Here is a 15273-nt window from a genome sequence, read left to right on the forward strand (position 1 = left end):
ATTTATCCAAGTTAAACAGTGCCCACTGACTTTCTTTTATGATGTATAAAGATTAGCTCTCATACCCTTTCACTACCTTCTCCAAAACTGCCCAATATAGTTTATCTCCAGACTATGTTGAAAATCATCTTCTCCCACAACTTCAAAGGCATTGCTTCTAGATTCCAATGTTAATAGCGTGAAATCCAAAGCCAATTCTAATTCTGGAGCTTTTGAATGTCATTTTTTTCCTGCCTTGAAGCCTGTAAGGTCTTCTCTTTGTCCGCAGTGTTCTGAAATTTCACAATGCTGTCCTCTAGTGCAGCTTTGTTTCCATCCGTCATGCTGAGCACGGGGCAGGCCCTTTCAGTCTTGAAACTCGTAACATTCAGTTCTAGAAAATGTCCTTGAATTCTTTCATTGATGATTTTCTGCCTCCCATTTTCTCTGTTCTTTGGAAATGTCTATTATTTATTATTATTATTTTTTTTTGAGACAGAGTCTCTCTCTCTCACCCAGGCTGGAGTGCAGTGGCACAATCTCAGCTCACTGCAACCTCCACCTCCCAGGTTCAAGCAATTCTCCTGCCTCAGCCTCCCAAGTAGCTGGGACTACAGGCATGCACCACCACACCCAGATAACTTTTGAATTTTTAGTAGAGATGGGGTTTCACGATGTTAGCTAGGCTGGTCTCGAACTCCTGGCCTCAAGTGATCCACCCACCTCAGCCTCCCATGAGCCACCGTGCCTGGCCTGAAAATGTCTATTATTTAGAGCTGAAGCATCTAATCATTTTTTCTGTATTTTCCACCTCCTGCCTTCATGCTCTAATTTCCAGATAGCCTCAACTTCATCCTCCAATCTGCCTAGTTTTCACTTCTGCCATTACACTCTTAATTTCCAAGAGCCCTATCCTCTGAATATTCCTGTTTATGGTATTCTATTCATTTCCCCAACAGATTATCATCTCTATTTCTCTACCAATATTCATGATGTATTTTAAAGTTTCTCCAAAAACAGCTGACAGGACAGGCTGAGTGGGTAGGTAGGGCTTGTGCACAGGAGTCATAACTGTTCAGTAACCTGTCAGTACCACAGGTCTTTCTGCTTGGATTAGTCAGACTCCACAAGTAAGTATCCTACAATTTCCCGTGTATATAACAGAAGAGTTAAGAGCCTATGCTCTGAAATTAGGCTGCCTGGCTTCAAACTGCAGCTCCAACTGCATGACCTTGGGCAACCTAACCCTAACTTAACCTTCCTTTTGTCCCAGGTTTTTTTTTTTTTTTTTTTTGAGACAGAGTCTCACTCTGTCACCCAGGCTGGAGTGCAGTGGTGCAATCTCAGCTCACTGCAACCTCTGCCTTCCAGGTTCAGGCAATCCTCCCTGCTTCAGCCCCCCCAAGTAGCTGGGATTACAGGCACGTGCCACCACACCTGGCTAATTTTTGTTTTGTTTTTTTTTTTGAGACGGAGTCTCGCCCTGTCGCCCAGGCTGGAGTGCAGTGGCACAATCTCGGCTCACTGCAAGCTCCGCCTCCTGGGTTCATGCCATTCTCCTGCCTCAGCCTCTCGAGTAGGTGGGACTATAGGGGCCCGCCACCATGCCCGGCTAATTTTTTGTATTTTTAGTAGAGACGGGGTTTCACCGTGTTAGCCAGGATGGTCTCGATTTCCTGACCTCGTGATCCACCCGCCTTGGACTCCCAAAGTGCTGGGATTACAGGTGTGAGCCACCGCGCCTGGCCTAATTTTTGTTTTTTTTTAGTAGAGTTGGGGTTTCACCATGTTGGCCAGGCTGGTCTCAAACTCCTGACCTTAAGTGATCCACCTGCCTTGGCCTCCCAGAGTGTTGGGATTACAGGCGTGAACCACCGTGCCCACCCTGTCCCAGTTTTTCATCAATCTTAAAAAGGAGAAAATAATACTACCTACCTCCTGATTGTTGTGAGGATTAAATGAAACAATACAGATCCAGGACATAAAACTACATTTGGCAGGATGGGCGCGGTGGCTCACACCTGTAATCCCAGACCTTTGGGAGGCCGAGACAGGCGGATCACGAGGTCAGGAGATCGAGACCATCCTGGCAAACATGGTGAAACCCCGTTTCTACTAAAAACACAAAAAAATTAGCCAGGAGTGGTGGTGGGCACCTGTAGTCCCAGCTACTCAGGAGGCTAAGGCAGGAGAATGGCATGAACCCGGGAGGCGGAGCTTGCAGTGAGCCGAGATCCCGCCACTGCACTCCAGCCTGGGCAACAGAGTAAGACTCCATCTCAAAAAAAAAACTACATTTGGCAAATAGCAAACATGATAGGAATATCGTTATTATGAATGTTGCAAATTATCTTACTAGAATTGTTTGTTTTGTTTTTTGATTTTTGAGACAGTATCTCACTCTGTTGTCCAAGCTGGAGTACGTGGTGCAATCTCAGCTCACTGCAACCTCTATCTCCCAGGCTCAAGTGATCCTTTGACCTCAGCCTCCCAAGTAGCTGGGACTACAGGCATGCACGGGCTAATTGTTTTTTTGTATTTTTTGTAGAGATAGGGTTCCGCCATATTGCCCAGGCTGGTCTCAAACTCCTGGGCTCAGAATCTTGAAGCGAACTTGCCCACTTTGGCCTTCCAAAGTGCTGGGCTTACAGGTATGAGCCACCATGCTCAGCAAGTAATTTTATTTTTTATCAACAAAACATCAATTTCAAATGGCTTAATTTACAATTGCTATTCTATTCAATCTGTTTTTTTCCCAGAGGATTTTCTTCCTGGAACCCTCCTCCTCTTATCTAGATGAAAAATCTCTATTTGTGAAGCTATTATTCTGAAAACTTCTTCATCTCTTTCCTGGGTTAGATCCCCTATTTATTTCTCACTTTGCTTTCTAATTTTTCTGGAGCATATCCTCAAGCAGTTTCATGATAAAGGGTTGGTCTCTCATACACCCTTTATCATGAAACTACTTGAGAACATGCTCCAGTAGGATGCGTGGGAGATCAAGTAAGTTTGACGATGTTGTTGTTCTTCCTTCAATTATTAATGGCTTGAGAAAATTCTTTTCAACTCAATAATTTCAAATAATTTTTTTTTTGCGGGGAGAGTGGGGGACTTAGTTTCACTCTATCACCCAGGCTGGAGTGCAGTGGAAAGATCTTGGCTCACTGCAACCTCTGCCTCCCAGGTTTAAGCAATTCTCCTGCCTCCGCCTCCTGAGTAGCTGGGATTATAGATGTCTGCCACCATGCCCAGCTAATTTTTGTATTTTTAGTAGACACAGGGCTTTACCATGTTGGCCAGGCTGGTCTTGAACTCCTGACCTCAGGTGATCTGCCCGCCTTGGCCTTTTAAAGTGTTGAGATTACAGGCGCGAGCCACTGTGCCCAGCCCAAATAATTTTTGAAATTATTCTTTTAAAATTATAAAGGCACTTCCTTCATTGTTTGCTGGCATTCAACATTGCTGTTGAAAGCCTGATGGCATTCAAATCCTTGTTCCTTTATATGTAACCTGCTTTTGCTTCCTAGAAGATGTGTAGTATATTATCTTATCCCTAGTACTCTGGAATGCCCAGTGATGAGAGTATCTTTTTCATTCATTGTAGATAACCTTTTAATCTCAAAACTCAATTCATTCGGTTCTGAATTACTTCCTTGATAAATGCTTCCTGCTAGTTTTCAATAAGTTAAAAAAGAAACTTTGCTATTGTAAAGGTTTTCAAAATAAATATTTGTATATAATTTTATATATATATATATATATATATTTTTTTTTTTTTTTCTGAGACTAAGTCTCACTCTGCTGCCCAGGCTGGAGCGCAGTGGTGAAATCTTGGCTCACTGCAATTTCCGTTTCCTGGGTTCAAGCGATTCTCCTGCCTCAGCCTCCTGAGTAGCTAAGATTACAGGCGCCTGCCACCATGCCCAGCTAATTTTTGTATTTTTAGTAGAGATGGGGTTTCACCATGTTGGCTAGGCTGGTCTTGAACTCCTGACCTCAGGTGATCTCCCTGCCTCAGCCTCCCAAAATGTTGGGATTACAGGCGTGAGCCACCGCGCCCAGTCAATAATATTTATAAATAATTTCTTTTTGTTTTGAGATGGAGTCTCCCTCTGTCGCCCACGGTGGAGTGCAGTCGCATTATCTCAGCTCACTGTAGCCTCTGCCTCCCAGGTTACAGTGATTCTCCTGCCTCAGCCTCCCAAGTAGCTGGGACTACAGACATGCCCCACCATGCCTGGCTAATTTTGGTATTTTTGGTAGAGATAGGGTTTCACCATGTTGGCCAGGCTGGTCTCAAACTCCTAACCTCAAGTGATCTGACTGCTTCAGCCTCCCTCAAGTGATCTGACTGCTTCAGCCTCCCGAAGTGTTGGGATTACAGGCGTGAGCCACCGTGCCCAGCCAAATACTTCTAAATAAATTTTTTTTTTTGGAGAAAGGATCTCGGTGTGTTGCCCAGGCTGGAGTCCAGTGGCATGATCACAGGTCACTGCAGCCTCTGCCTCCTGGGCTCAAATGATCTTCCTGCCTCAGCCTCCAAGTAGCTGGGACCACAGGCACATGCCACCACACCTGGCTATATTTTTTAAATCTTTTGTAGAGATAGGGTCTCACTATGTTGTCAAGGTGGGTCTCAGATTCCTGGCCTCCTACCTCAGCCTCTCAAAGGGATTACAGGCATGAGCCACTGTGCTTGGCCTTCAAAATAAATATTCTTGGCCAGGTGTGGTTGCTCACACCTGTAATGCCAGCACTTTGGGAGGTCAAAGCAGAGAGATCACTTGAGGCCAGGAGTTCAAGACCAGCTTGGCCAACATGGTGAAACCCCATCTCTACCAAAAATACAAAAAATTAGCGAGTGTGGTGGCACACACATGTAATCCCAGGTACTTGGGAGGCTGAGGCAGGAGAATCACTTGAACCTGGCAGGCAGGGGTTGCAGTGAGCTGAGACTGCACCACTGTACTCCAGCCTGGGTGACAGAGCGAGACTCTGTCTCAAAATAACAACAATAATATAAAAATTAAAAAGTAATAAATATTCTTATATATCCAAAGAATGTCTTAAAAATAATCGTTCTGAGATCTTTTTTTTTTTTTTTTTTTTGAGATGGAGTCGCGCTCTGTCGCCAAGCTGGAGTGCAGTGGCACAATCTCAGCTCACTGCAACCTCTGCCTCCTGGGTTCAAGCGATTCTCCTGCCTCAGCCTCCTATCTGGGATTACAGGCGCACGCCACTACACCCTGCTAGTTTTTATATTTTTAGTAGAGACAGGGTTTCACCATGTTCGCCAGGATGGTCTTGATCTTTTGACCTGGTGATCTGCCCGCCTCGGCCTCCCAAAGTGCTGGAATTACAGGCATGAGCCACCACACCTGGCCCTGAGATCTTATAAATATAATTCCAGTGACAAAATCTTGCTCAAAGTATTTTCAAAACTTTTGGGGAATTTTTTGTAGAGCTTGAAGCTTTTTTTTTTTTTTTTGAGACAGAGTCTTGCTTTGTCGCCCAGGTTGGAGTGCAGTGGCACAATCTCGGCTCACTGCAACCTCTACCTCCCCGGCTCAAGTGATTCTCCTGCCTCAGCCTCCCGAGTAGCTGGGACTACAGGCGCGTGTCACCATGCCGGCCAATTTTTTGTATTTTTAGTAGAGATGGGGTTTCACCGTGTTAGCCCAGGATGGTCTCGATCTCCTGACCTCATGATCCGCCTGCCTCAGCCTCCCAAAATGCTGGAATTACAGGCATGAGCCACCGCGCCTGGCCACTTGAAGCATTTTTATAATTAACATAGAAATATAGCAAATGACAATAAACACATCAAGTTATATGCTACTTTTAGTTTACAAAAACGAAAGTATAGAATACTTTTATTTTTTCTTTTTGAGACAGGGTCTTGTTCTGTCACCCAGACTGGGAAAGCTGGGAGGTTTAGCTTGAACATGGCTCACTGCAACCACGATCTCCTGGGCTCAAGGATCCTCCTGCCTCAGCTTCTCGTGTAGCTGGGACTGCAGGCACACATCACCACACCCAGCTAATCTTTCTATTTTTTTGTAGAGAAGGAGTCTCATTTTGTTGCCCAGGTTTTGCTTCCCACTTTGGGAAGTGGAGGTGGGAGGATTGCTTGAGCCCAGGAGTTCAAGACCCAGGGCTCAAGTGATCCTCCCACCTACACTTCTCAAAGTGCTGGGATTACAGGTGTGAACCACCACACCTGGCTTTATAAAAATACTTTCGGCCCGGTGTGGTAGCTCACACCTGTAATCCCTGCACTTTGGGAGGCTGAGATAGGTGGGTCACTTGAGGCCAGGAGTTTGAGACCAGCCTGGCCAACATGGTGAAATCCCATCCCTACCAAAAGTATAAAAATTAGCCAGGTGTGGTGGCTGGCGCCTGTAATCCCAGCTAGTTGGGAGGCTGAGGCACGAGAATTACTTGAACCCAGGAGGTGGAGGTTGCAGTGAGCTGAGATCACGCCTCAGCACTCCAGCCTGAGTGATAGGGTGAGACTCTGTCTCAAAAAAAAAAAAAAAAAATTCATACACATTGTCATTTGATTCTCACCACAAAAAAATAACTTGGCCAAAAGCAATCAGCATGTTCCAAATGATAACCTATAGTTATTCAGTTTTTCCAGTTAATCTTCGACCTTTGGATATTTAGGTTTTTCTAATTTTTCACTATTACAAACATCTCAAAAAAGAAATAATGGGGGCCAGACGCGGTGGCTCACGCCTGTAATCCCAGCACTTTGGGAGGCCGAGGTGGGCGGATCACGAGGTCAGATGTTCGAGACCAGCCTGGCCAACATAGTGAAACCGTCTCTACTAAAAAATACAAAAATTAGCTGGGCGTGGTGGCGTGCGCCTGTAATCCCAGGTACTTGCGAGGCTGAGGCAGGAGAATTGTTTGAACCTGGGAGATGGAGGTTGCAGTGAGCCTAGATCACACCACTGCACTCCAGACTGGGGGACACAGCAAGACTCCATCTTGGAAAAAAAAAAAGAAATAGTGGGTTAAAAATAAATCTGGAAATTAAGGCTATGCAATGTCTCACTGTGTACGTCTAAGACTTTGCAATACTCAAAACACCTGTGTCAAGACTGTTCATTTGTAGCCCAATAGCAGTCAGACATAACTGCTAGGCTGACCAACTTGCTTTTGTTCAGATTTTATACTGTCAGTGGACAAAGCTAGTGAATGGCGCATCAGGACTAGAATTTAGGTTTCCTGACTCTTAAGCTCTCACCAAGAAGAAAAATGGGAGATAAACTGGAACAGTGTAGATTGGAATTGAGCCCTCTCATAGCTAAGGAGTTGAGAAATATAAACTTTAACCCCTTGGACAATGGGAACCTTTGAAGGTTTCTGAGTAAAGGAGTGACAACAGGGTTCTCAAAATAATATGACATGGGTGTTAAAAACCCTTATTTGGGGCCGGGCGCGGTGGCTCACGCCTGTAATCCCAGCACTTTGGGAGGCCGAGACGGGCGGATCACGAGGTCAGGAGATCGAGACCATCCTGGCTAACACGGTGAAACTCCGTCTCTACTAAAAACACAAAAAATTAGCCGGGCGTGTTGGCTGGCGCCTGTAGTTCCAGCTACTCTGGAGGCTGAGGAGGGAGAATGGCGTGAACCCGGGAGGCGGAGCTTGCAGTAAGCGGAGATCGCGCCACTGCACTCCAGCCTGGGCTACAGAGCGAGACTCCGTCTCAAAAAATAAATAAATAAATAAAACCCTTATTTGGTTGTGTGATCTTGATTTGATCTCTTAACTCTGTCTTTAGGTTATCTGTAAAATGGAGATAATGGGAAGGCCAATCTCAGTTACTTTGAGGATTAATTCTGAGGATAATACATGGCAAAGGGCTTAGCATATTACCTGGCACAGTGTTAAAATGAATGGTAGCTGTTATTTTTTTTTTTTTCAGACGGAGTCTCGCTCTGTCGCCCAGGCTAGAGTGCAGTGGCGCGATCTCCGCTCACTGCAAGCTCCGCCTCCCAGGTTCATGCCATTCTCCTGCCTCAGCCTCCCAAGTAGCTGGGACTACAGGCGCCCGCCACTACGCCCGGCTAATTTTATGTATTTTTAGTAGAGACGGGGTTTCACCGTGTTAGCCAGGATGGTCTCAATCTTCTGACCTCGTGATCCGCCTGCCTCGGCCTCCCAAAGTGCTGGGATTACAGGCGTGAGCCACCGCGCCCGGCGGCAGCTGTTATTTTTGAGGAAAGTGATGTTACTGATGACAGTGCTGATTTGGAATTCATTGGACGGGATGAAACAAGATAGGAAAGGCAGCCACAAACAGTCAGTGGAAATGGAAATAAGAAAGATACTTGGGGTCCGGGCGCGGTGGGTCATGCCTGTAATCCCAGCATTCTGGGAGGGCGAGGCAGGTGGATCACCTGTGGTTGGGCGTTCGAGACTGGCCTGACCAACATGGAGAAACCCCGTCTCTACTAAAAATACAAAATTAGCCAGGTATGGTGGCGCATGCCCATAATCCCAGCTCCTTGGGAGGCTGAGGCAGAATTGCTTGAACCTGGGAGGTGGAGGTTGCGGTAAACCGAGATCACGCATTGCACTCCAGCCTGGGCAACAAAAGCAAAACTCTGTCTCAAAAAATATATATATACTTGGGGCCTTCTCGAAAGAAGGCACAGTGGTGGGATCACAGGGACACTGCTAACTGTTCTTAGGGAATAAAGGAGAAGGTTCAGTAGTGGTCACTAGGGCATTAGAAAAAAATGAGTTCATCACTAAGAATGATTTAAATGTCTTACTTTTCAGTTACCATCCCAAGTATGATACCATGATTCACTCGGGACTTGTACCCATACCCTTTATCCCTACCCCAGGCCCCCGATACCCATAAAAACTACCAGTGGTATTATGGGAGGGGGTGATGAATGCGACATGCCCATAGTACCCTGAGGCCTACAGAGAAATCAGGGTATCCACCAGCCACTGAGCATGCTCTCAAAGACTGGTGGAGGGGCTGGGTTCAGCTGGCGCCAGACAGACAGCTGGCGTTAGACAACCCCGTCCATCTCAGGTTTCAGTTACTATTCCCAAGAGAGAGATGGAAGAAGGGTAAGGCTGAGTTCAAGAGGTGTGGGTCCTCAAGGGAGCTGCTGCAGTTCTGAAGCAGACTTCAGGGAAGGATGGAACAAACAGCTTTTAGCCCTATACTTGGGGATGAGCTTAGGTTTCCAGGTGATGCCCAAGGGATGTGGAGGGGCTGGGGGAAGCTGATCTCTCAGCATAAAGTAAGCTGTCTTTCTCCCTTGTTACATCTATAACTTGTCTCAAATATCTAGCTCAGTTGCACTAACTGTTAACAAAGCCAACTCGAGCTCACACCAGACTCTCAACCTTCAGAGCCACAGAAGAGTTAAGGTTACAGCGAGCTCCTATTGCTGCCAAAGGTGGGTTTTAAAGAACTAGGGTCTGTCCCTTTCCTGAAGAGTACTTCCTCCATACCCTTGCAGGGCACATGCGCATGCGTATAGGGGGCTGTGGCCGATTGATGAATGGGTGCAGCAGTTTGGAAACTCTAACGGGACTGCTCTGGGTCCTCCTTGTCCTGCTCCAGGTGGTCTGGGCCCAGTGTCACCATGATTCACTCTTGTTTGGCCCACACGGCCTATCGCTTGCACTGCTGGCTGCCGAGAACTCACCAGCTCAGGCTGTAAGTGTCCCTCCCCAGCTCACTGTGACAATAAGGAGTTCATTTCTTTCTCTGGCAGTCTTGAGGCTTAAAATTTACTTTTAATTTTAAAATTACTAATCTTGGGCTGGGTACAGTGGCATGTGGCTGTAGTCCCAGCTACTCAGGAGGCTGAGATTGAGCACTGCATTTTGGTCTGGGTAGTTACTGATCTTTATTATTATTATTATTATTTTTGGTAGAGATGGGGTCTCGCTATGTTGCCCAGGCTGGTGTCAAACTCCTGGCCTCAAGCGATCCTCCCACCTTGGCCTCCCATGGTGCTGGGATTAGAAGCACGAGCCACCACACCTGGCCAAAATAACTGATCTTTATGTTTTAAAAACACTGAGGTGTAAATATTAACATAACATTAAGCCAGGTTATTATTATTATTATTATTTTAGAGATAGGGTATTGCTCTGTTGCCTAGGCTGCAGTACGGTGGCACAATCATTGCTCACTGCAGCCTTGAAATCCCAGGCTCAAGAGATCCTCCCGCCTCAGCCTGCCGAGTAGCTAGTACTACAAGCACACACCATCACTCCCGGCTCCAAAGTCAGTGTTTTAAAAATCAACTTTTCAAAAACAATAGTAATTCTGTTTGGCTTTCCCTATCGCATATTTCAGGACGCTCAGTATTAAACCTGTGTTGGCTAAGAGTTAAGTAACGTGGCTGACCTCACCACCTCTCAGGATTTACACCTCTAAAAGGGTGCTATTCCTTTCAAAACAATAACTTTAAGCATGTAGCTATGTTCTTGTTCCAACAATGCTGCCATTAAATACTCTTGGGGGTATATTTTGAAATTGCATATTCTTTTGAGTACCTTCACTGGGGATAAATCTGTCTTCAGAGGTTATATTTGATTTCTGTGAATGTCCTAAAGTTATTCAGTGCTAAACCCAATTAATAAAATAATCAAGGTGAATTTAATAGTTTACAGTGAAGAAGGGAGTTAGAATGATTAGTTAATGGGGAGATTTTCTCTTTTCTTTTTTTTGGTGGACAGAGTCTCATTGTCGCCCAGGCTGGAGTGTGGTGGCGCACGATCTTGGCTCACTGCAACCTCCACCTCCCAGGTTCAAGCCATTCTCCTGCCTCGGCCTCCTGAGTAGCTGGGATTACAGGCGTGCACCACCACACCCAGCTAATTTTTGTATTTTTAGTAGAGACGGGGTTTCACCATGTTGGTCAGGCTGGTCTTGAACTCCTGACCTCATGATCTGCCTACTTTGGCCTCCCAAAGTGCTGGGATTACAGGCGTGAGTTACCGCACCCGGCCTCTTTTCCGAGACGGAGTTTCACTCTTGTCCCCAGGCTGGAGTACAATGGCACAATCTAGGCTCACTGCAACCTCCGCCTCCCGGGTTCAAGTGATTCTTCTGCCTCAGCCTCCGGAGTAGCTGGGATTACAGGTGCCCACCACCACACCCAGCTAATTTTTGTATTTTTAGTAGAGATGGGGTTTCAGTATGCTAGCCAGGCTGGTCTCAAATTCCCGATCTCAGGTGATCCACCTGCCTTGGCTTCCCAAAGTGCTGGGATTACAGGCTTAAGCAACTATGCCCGACCAAAATTTTCTTATATGCCATGGAAACTACATACATGTAATCTCAAAAGAATTTCAAAAATGCTTTGAGCAGTAACAATTTTCATTTGCTTGTGCAAGTTGTGGTAGGTAGATTAACTCTCAGTTTGTCAGTTAACAGTCTGTTTCTTCATTTAAAAAATGAAAAACCATAGTCCTATGTTATAGGATTTTGTGCACATTAAATTAGATAATGCATATAAAATGTTTGACACATTTGTCTACCAATTATGAATATTAATAACTTAGTATTACTTGCAGGTTGTTTTACATTAATTTACAGTCATGATAAAGGAACCAAGGTTCTAAAGATTCCCTAAAGATCAGTATCAACAGGCTGGGAGCAGTGGCTCACACCTCCAATCCCAGTACTTTGGGAGACTGAGGCGGGCGGATCACGAGGTCAGGAGTTCGAGACCAACCTGATCAGCATGGTGAAACCCCATCTCTACTAAAAATATAAAAATTAGTCGGGCGTGGTGGTGTGCTTCTGTAGTCCCAGATACTCAGGAGGCTGAGGCAGGAGAATTGCTTGAACCTGGGAGGCAGAGGTTGCAGTGAGCCGAGATCGCACCATTGCACTCCAGCCTAGGTGACAGAGCGAGACTCCGTCTCAAAAAAACAAAACAAAACAAAAAATCAGTATTAACAAAGCCTGCTAAATAATAGGAGATCAATAAGTAGTAGCTATTTTAATATTCTTATTGAAGTATTATTAGATAGAATTTTATTAGAATGCAATGGATCTCAATTCAATCAGAAACCCCATCTCTACTAAAAATACAAAATATCATTATGTTTAAAACTTTATCTCTGTAGTTAAATGTAACGTTATCACCAAACAGAACCTGAATTTGGTTTCTGGAAGCTATTTCATCACTAAACGAGTAATGTAAAACGTAACTCACTGTGTCCCATGCAGCCGGGTGACAGCATTCTTGGTTGGAATTACCATTCTGGTTCTCCAGTTCTATATTCTGCTAAGGTAGGTTCTTATACTTGGCAGCTCAACATGCATTTCTCACCTGTGGACATGGCTTGGGTGCTCTCTGAGATTTCTGTTACGTGTTTAATTGCAGCCTGCCCCATTTTTTCTGCCCCTATTATCAAGGGCAATCACCTACTTCACTTCTTTGAAAAGCCAAAAATCTCAATATAGTGAAGATAGCTGTGGGTAAACTGAGCTTAACTTTTAATCCACACTTACTTCTTCTGGTATAGAAAGCCGTTAAATTGGAGACAATGAGGGGACCAATGTCTCAACTTACGGATTCCCTGGAGACCAGTCCCAACGGTCTAGCGTTAGCTAATGTCTGCAGGGCTAAGGGCGACAGGCATGCCTGACCTGATTATTACTTAATACGTTCTTTCAGATTCTGTCTTGGAAATTATTCTTAGTGGAAACAGTCAGTTAATAACTTTAATTCTAAAAAAATCTGAAAACTGAGAATCTACTTAAGTGAGGGGGAGGAACGGGAAGCTGCAACACTCCTTGTAATTAGCCGAACTCAAACTCACCAGCTTCTATTACAGAAAGTCTGTGTAAATAAGTCATTTTTCCTTACTAGAAGTCAGAATTCCCATGAAATAGTTTTTCACCAAAATCGCAAATTAACACGAATTTAAAAAATGGTAAACAAGGGCCGGACGCAGTGGCTCACACCTGTAATCCCAGCACTTTGGGAAGCTGAGGCATGGATCACAAGGTCAATAGTTCAAGACAAGCCTGGCCAACATAGTGAAGCCCAGTCTCGCATGTGGTGCATGCCTGTAATCCCAGCTACTCGGGAGGCTCAGGCAGGAGAACTGCTTGAACCCAGGAGGCGGAGGTTACAGTGAGCCAAGCTTGCGGCACTGTGCTCCAGCCTGGGCAACAGAGTGAGACTCCATCTCAAAAAAAAAAAAAAAAAAAAAGGTAAACAAGACTGGGCACGGTGGCTCACACCTGTAATCCCAGCACTTTGGGAGGCTGAGGTGGGCAGATCACGTGAGGTTGGGAGTTTGAGACCAGCCTGACCAACATGGAGAAACCCCGTCTGTATTAAAAATACAAAATTAGCCCGATGTGCTGGTACATTCCTGTAATCCCAGCTACTCAGGAGGCTGAGGCAGGCGAATTGCTTGAACCCGGGAGGTGGAGGTTGCAGTGAGCTGAGATCCCACCATTGAACTCCAGCCTGGGCAACAAGAGCAAAACTCCAACTCAAAAAAAAAAGAAAAAGAAAAAGAAAAAAAAAAAAGAAGGCCAGACGCAGTGGCTCATGCCTGTAATCCCAGCATTTTGGGGGGCTAAGGCGGGTGGATCACAAGGTCAGGAGTTTGAGACCAGCTTGACCAACATGGTGAAACCCCATCTCAACTAAAAATACAAAAATTATCCAGGCATGGTTGCATGTGCCTGTAATCCTAGATACTCAGGAGGCTGAGGCAGGAGAATCGCTTGAACCTCGGAGGTGGAGGTTGCAGTGAGCCAAGATCACACCATTACATTCCAGCCTGGGTGACAGAGTGAGACTCCGTCTCAAAAAAAAAAAAAAGGTAAACAAGGCCAGGATCAGTGGCTCATGCCTGTAATCCAAGAACTTTGGGAGGCTGAGATGGGCGGATCACCTGAGGTCGGGAGTTCGAGACCAGCTTGGACAACATGATGAAACCTCATCTCTACTAAAAATACAAAATATTAGCCAGGTGTGGTGGCACACGCCTGTAATCCTAGCTACTGAAGAAGCTGAGGCATGTGAATCGCTTGAACCCAGGAGGTGGAGGTTGCAGGGAGCTGAGATTGTGCAACTGCACTCCAGCTTCAGTGACAGAACAAGATTCTGTCTCAAAAAAAAAAAAAGAAAAAAAAAAGGTAAACCAATCACTTGAGGTCAGGGTTTCGAGATCAGCATGGCCAACATGATGAAACCCCATCTCTACTAAAAATACAAAAGTTAGCCGGGCGTGGTGGCACGTGCCTGTAATCCCAGCTACTGGGAAGGCAGAGGCACAAGAATTGCCTGAACCTGGGAGGCAGAGGTTGCAGTGAGCAGAGATCACACCACTGCACTCCAGCCTGGGTGACAAAGTAAAACTCTGTCTCAAAAAAAAAAAAAAAAGAAAGAAAAGAAAGAAACATGGTAAACACTATTTATTTACCAATGAGGACATTAATAACTCTTACTATTATTTATGGACTGTTTTGTAGCATTCATTTACAGTCATGGTAAAGGAACCAAGTTCCTCAAGAGAAGTGAGTTGCCTACAGCCAAGATGAACCCAGTGCCAGAATAAGAATTAGAGTTCAAGGATTAGTGCCTTTTGGTGTTACGCTTATACCACAGATTTCCTGTAATAAGTAATAAATTAATGTATCACCCAGTTTATTGACTTTTAGGCCCAGATCTTCCCGATACTGCAGCCAACCTCTCCTGTACAACCTGGTTGGTAATATCATCTTTACCTTCTTCACAATTGGTAAGTGTGTAGTTATCTGTCAAGCATTTATTAAGTATCTACTACAAACAGTAGCCAGACACTGCTAGAATAAAAATTGGTAGGACAGAGCTCTCTGCTCTTCAGGAACTCACAGACTAAAATTTAAAAAACAACTCACATCTAAAATTCAGGTGAGAGGAATCTTTAAAAACTTCATAAGTATCTCTTTTAGTTGTTCTTTTTTTTTTTTTTTCTTTGAGATGGAGTTTCATTCTTGTTGCCCAGGCTGGAGTGCAATGGTGCAATGTTGGCTCACTGCAACCTCTGCCTCCCGGGTTCAAGTGATTCTCCTGCCTCAGCCTCCCTAGTAGCTGGAATTACAGGCATGCGCCACCACACCCAGCTAATTTTGTATTTTTAGTAAAGAAGGGGTTTCTTTTTTTTTTTTTGAGACGAAGTCTCACTCTTGTCCCCAGGCAGGAGTGCAATGGCGTGATCTCAGCTCACTGCAACCTCCGCCTCCCGGGTTCAAGCGATTCTCCTGCCTCAGCCTCCCGAGTAGCT

The 15273-nt window shown here is 45.2% G+C and overlaps 1 protein-coding gene across 5 annotated transcripts in view; it reads right to left on the bottom strand.

Annotated features, from left to right (window-relative positions):
* The window catches only part of NMNAT1 (nicotinamide nucleotide adenylyltransferase 1), a 40431-nt gene that overhangs the window by 13018 nt on the left and 12140 nt on the right, over positions 1 to 15273 (bottom strand). Inside the window, exon 1 of one of the 5 annotated variants that reach the window (XM_054556703.2) lies at positions 66 to 534. The exons of the other annotated variants lie outside the window; for them this stretch is intronic. The gene's annotated coding sequence lies outside the window, so the exon portion shown is untranslated. Of the gene's footprint in view, positions 1 to 65; positions 535 to 15273 lie in introns of those variants that run through there. 5 annotated transcript variants of the gene reach the window in all.

The sequence above is a fragment of the Pongo abelii genome, chromosome 1 (genome assembly GCF_028885655.2).
Source record: "Pongo abelii isolate AG06213 chromosome 1, NHGRI_mPonAbe1-v2.0_pri, whole genome shotgun sequence".
Taxonomy (NCBI): domain Eukaryota; kingdom Metazoa; phylum Chordata; class Mammalia; order Primates; family Hominidae; genus Pongo; species Pongo abelii.